Source organism: Nomascus leucogenys, chromosome 10, assembly GCF_006542625.1.
Source record: "Nomascus leucogenys isolate Asia chromosome 10, Asia_NLE_v1, whole genome shotgun sequence".
Classification (NCBI taxonomy): domain Eukaryota; kingdom Metazoa; phylum Chordata; class Mammalia; order Primates; family Hylobatidae; genus Nomascus; species Nomascus leucogenys.
In genome coordinates, this window is record NC_044390.1 from 53,262,770 (window position 1) to 53,267,875 (window position 5,106).

Sequence of the window (5,106 nt, forward strand, 5' to 3'; positions counted from 1 at the left end):
TCCTGACCTCAAGTGATCCTCCCTCCTCTGCCTCCCAAAGCACTGGGATTTCAGGTGTGAGCCACCACTGCTGGCCTGGGGTGGAAACTTTAGCACGGTAAAAATTAGAGTTCACCAGTTCATCTATAAGTTGCTGAGATCTGTCATAAACTTGTTCCAGCCAACCAGGTGACCGCATTCTACATGGGGTTTGGAAAAAAACAAGCTATGGGGCAGGGGGCTATAAAACAGGCTCATATGCTCAAGCTGGTTAAATTTCTGTAGTCCAGGCTGAGTGCGGTGGCTCATGCCTGTAACCCCAGCACTTTGTGAGGCCGAGGCTGGTGGATCACTTGAGGTCGACAGTTTGAGACCAGCCTAGCCAACATGGCAAAACCCTGTCTCTACTAAAAATGCAAAAACTAGCTGGGTGTGGTGGTGCATGCCTGTAATCCCAGCTACTAGGGAGGCTGAGGCAGGAAAATCACTTGAGTCTGGGAGGCGGAGGCTGCAGTGAGCTGAGATCATGCCACTGCACTCCAGCCTGGGTGACAGAGCAAGACTCCTGCCTCAAAAAAGAAAGAAAGAAAAAAAAACATTAAAAAAAGAATTCCTGTGGCCGGACGCGGTGGCTCACGCCTGTAATCCCAGCACTTTGGGAGGCCGAGGCGGGTGGATCACCTGAGGTCGGGAGTTCGAGGCCAGCCTGACCAATATGGAGAAACCCTGTCTCTACTACAAATACAAAAAATTAGCCGGGCATGGTGATGCATGCCTGTAATCCCAGCTACTCGGGAGGCTGAGGCAGGAGAAGTGCTTGAACCCGGGAGGCAGAGGTTGCGGTGAGCTGAGATCACGCCATTGCACTCCAGCCTGGGCAACAAGAGTGAACTCCGTCTCAAAAAAAGAATTCCTGAATCCCTGGCCAGACGCAGTGGCTCACTGTAATCCCAGCACTTTGGGAGGCCAAGGTGGGCAGATGAGTGGAGGTTAGGAGTTTGAGACCAGCCTGGTCAACATGGTGAAACGCTGTCTCTACTAAAAATACAAAATTAGCTGGGCGCGGTGGCACAATTTATTACAAAATAGGTGCAATTTATTACAAAATAGGCTTTGTGTGAGATAATATTGCCCAACTGTAGGCTAAGGCAAGTGTGGTTTTTTCTTTTGTTTTTTGAGATGGGGTCTCACTGTCACCTAGGCTGGAGTGCAGTGGCGAGGTCTCGGCTCACTGCAACCTCTGCCCTCGTAGGCCCAAGCAATCCTCCCACCTCAGCCTCCCAAGTAGCTGGGACAACTGACGCATACCTCCACGCCTGGCTATATATTTTTTGTATTTTTGTATTTTTTGTAGAGCCAGTGTCTCACCATGTTGCCAAGGCTGGTGTCAAACTCCTGGGCTCAAGCAATCTGTGAGCCTCAGCCTCCCAAAGTGCTGGGATACAGGTGTGAGCCACTGCACTGGGCCAAAGGTAAGTGTTCCTGGCACGTTTAAGGTAGGTTAGGCTGAGCTATCATGTTCTGTAGGTTAGGTGTGTTAAATACTTTTCTGGTGTGAGATATTTTCACCTCATGATGGGTTTACTTGGACATAACCACCTCGAGGAGCATCTGTATATATCCCCACAAATACTTTAAAAAAATAGTGACAGGATCTTGCTGTCACCCAGGCTGGAGTGCAGTGGTGCGATCACAGCTTCGACCTCTTGGGCTCAAGCAATCCTCCTACCTCAGCCTAGCAAGTAGCTGGGACTACAGGCATGCGCCACCTCACCTGGCTAATTTTGAAATTTTTCAGCCAGGCGCGGTGGCTCACGCCTGTAATCCCAGTACTTTGGGAGGCCGAGGCGGGCAGACTACGAGGTCAGGAGATCGAGACCATCCTGGCTAACACGGTGACACCCCATCTCTACTAAAAATACAAAAAATTAGCCAGGTGTGGTGGCAGGTGCCTGTAGTCCCAGCTACTCGGGAGGCTGAGGCAGGAGAATGGCGTGAACCCGGGAGGTGGAGCTTGCAGTGAGCCGAGATCGCACCGCTGCACTCCAGCCTGGTGGACAGAGTGAGACTCCGTCTCAAAAAAAAAAAAAAGGAAATTTTTCTATAGAGATGGGGTCTCGCTATATTGCCCAGGCTGTTCTCAAACTCCTGGTCTTGAGCAATCCTCCTACCTTGGTCTCCCAAAATGTTGGGATTACAGGCGTGAGACACTGTGCCCAGCCTCCATACAAAGACTCGTATATGAATGTTCATAGCAACTTGATTTCTCATAGCCAAAAGCTGCAAACAACCCATACATCAACTGGTGTATAGATAACAAACTATGGTCCTTTTGCACAATGGAATACTACTCCGCAGTACACGGAATGAATAACGCCGTGGATGGATCTCTACACTGCAGCCAGATCAGCTTCTTCTGCTCACTTGGGGGAACATTAGCCATCCCTACCCCAGGTGCCTCCTCCCATCTCAGATTTGGGCTCTGTTTTGAGTTAGGACTACATAGAGGTGGAAAATCTGCCTACCACGTTGCTCAGTCATTGATTTGATTTTATATATATATATATATATTTTTTTTTTTTTAGACAAGAGTCTTGCTCTGTTGCTCAGGCTGGAATGCAGTGGCGTGATCTCACTGCAACCTCTGCCTCCCAGGTTCAAGGGATTCTCCTGCCTCAGCCTCCCGAGTACCTGGGACTACAGGCGCCGGCCACCACACCCGGCTAATTTTTGTATTTTTAGTAGAGATGGGGTTTCACCATATTGGCCAGTCTGGTTTTGAACTCTTGACCTCGAGTGATCTGCCCGCCTCAGCCTCCCGAAGTGCTGGGATTACGGGCATGAGACACCACACCCGTCCAGTCATTGATTTTAAAGTTGTAATGGCCAGTTTTAAGTCCAAATCTAAAGGTGTCCAATCCCAACAGCAGGCACAGAGGACCAGGTCTCCAAGGGGTGGAGAGAAGTGGGATCAGAAGGTGTGTATGAGGCCGGGCACGGTTGCTTACGCCTGTAATCCCAGCACTTTGGGAGGCTGAGGCAGGCAGATCACTTGAGGTCAAGAGTTTGAGATCAGCCTGCCAACATGGTGAAACCCCGTCTCTACTAAAAATACAAAAGTCAGCCGGGAATGGTGGCACATGCCTGTAATCCCAGCTCCTCGGGAGGCTGAGGAAGGAGAACCTGGGAGGCAGAGGTTTCAGTGAGCCGAGATCGCGCCACTGCACTCCAGTCTGGGTGACAGAGTGAGACTCTGTCTTAAAAAAAAAAAAAAAAAAAAGTGTGTATGAGCTCCTGTGGCTGCTGTCACAAACCACTATAGGCCCGGTGGCATCAAACAACAGAAATTTATTCTCTGACAGTTCTGGCAGCCAGAAGTCTGACATCAAGGTGTCAGTAGGGCCATGTTCCCTCTAAAGGCTCTAAGAAACAATGCATCTCATGCCCCCTCTCCTGATTTCTGGTTGTTGCTGGCAATCCTTGGGTCCTCTGACTCGTAGACTCATTGATCCAACCTCTGCCTCTGTCTCCACATGGCATCTTCCCCATGTGTTTCTCTGCATCTCTTCTCTACTTCATATGAGGAACCAGTCACTGGATTCATCCATCCTCCTCTAGTAATACCTCTTTTAATTTAACCAGTTACACCTGCAAAGACCCTATTTCCAAGTAAGCTCATGTTCTGAGGCTCTGGGTGGACATAAGTTTTGGAGGGACACAACCCAATTCAAGAGCCTCTGTTGTCAGGTGAGGAGGGGACGCTAGCAGGCTCAAGGTGATGGGAGACATGGCAGGTGTGTGGGCCAAGGTTGGAGGCCATGTGGGGTCTGAATCACCCCCTCCCCAATGCCAGGAAGAAAATAAAGAAGAAAGAGGCAGGGCGCGGTGGCTCACCCCTGTAATCCCAGCCCTTTGGGAGGCCAAGGCAGGAGGATCACCTGAGATCAGGAGTTCAAGACCAGCCTGGCCAACATGGCAAAACCCCATCTCTACAAAAATACAAAATTACAAAAATTACCCAGGCGTGGTGGCACTCACTGTAATCCCAGGTACTCAGGTTGCTGAGGCAGGAGAATCACTTGAACCCACGAGGCGGAGGTTGCAGTGAGCTGAGATTGTGCCACTGCACCCAGCCTGGGTGACAGAGTGAGACTCTGTCTCAAAAACAGAAAAGAAAAGAAAGAACAAAGAAAGAAGAAAGAGTTGGTGTTCAACTCTTGGTAAATGCCTGGATTGCTATTGTGTCCTTGGCCAAGCCATTGCCCTCCTCTCTGGGCCTCAGTTTCTCTGCCTGTGAAATGAGGCACAGGAAGTTGGGCCTGAAGACCTCCAAAACGCTTGCTAAGGTTAAACACAGGCCAGGCACAGTGGCTCTGGCTGGGCATGGTGGCTCACACCTGTACTCCCAGCACTTTGGGAGGCCAAAGCGGGTGGATCACCTGAGGTCAGGAGTTCGAGACCAGCCTGACTCATATGATGAAACCCCGTCTCTACTAAAAATATAAAAATTAGGTGGGTGTGGTGGCGGGTGCCTACAATCCCAACTACTTGGGAGGCTGAGGCAAGAGAATTGCTTAAATCCGGGAGGCAGAGGTTGCAGTGAGTCAAGATCACACCATTTTACTCCAGCCTGGGCGACAAGAGCTAAACTCTGTCTCAAAAATGATAAGGTTAAACACGTTTCAGGTAAGAGCTGGGGTCTTTCTCAGATCCTGATGTTAGATCTGGGAGTTTCCTATGTTGTCCAGAAGGGATTCCAACATCTTTCTATTATAGATTGAGAAAAACGGCAGGCTGGGCATGGTGTCTCACGCCTGTAATCCCAGCACTTTGGGAGGCCGAGGTGGGTGGATCACTTGAGGTCAGGAGTTCGAGACCAGCCTGACCAACATGGCAAAACCCTGTCTCTACTAAAAATACAAAAAGTTAGCTGGGCATGGTGGTGGGCACCTATAATCCCAGCTACTCAAGAGGCTGAGGCAGGAGAATGGCTTGAGCCTGGGAGGCAGAGGTTGCAGTGAGCCGAGATCATACCACTGCACTCCAGCCTGGGCGACAGAGCACGACTCTGTCTCAACAAAAAAAAAAAAAAAAAAAGAGGGAGAAAAACCCAGCCTTATTTTGGGG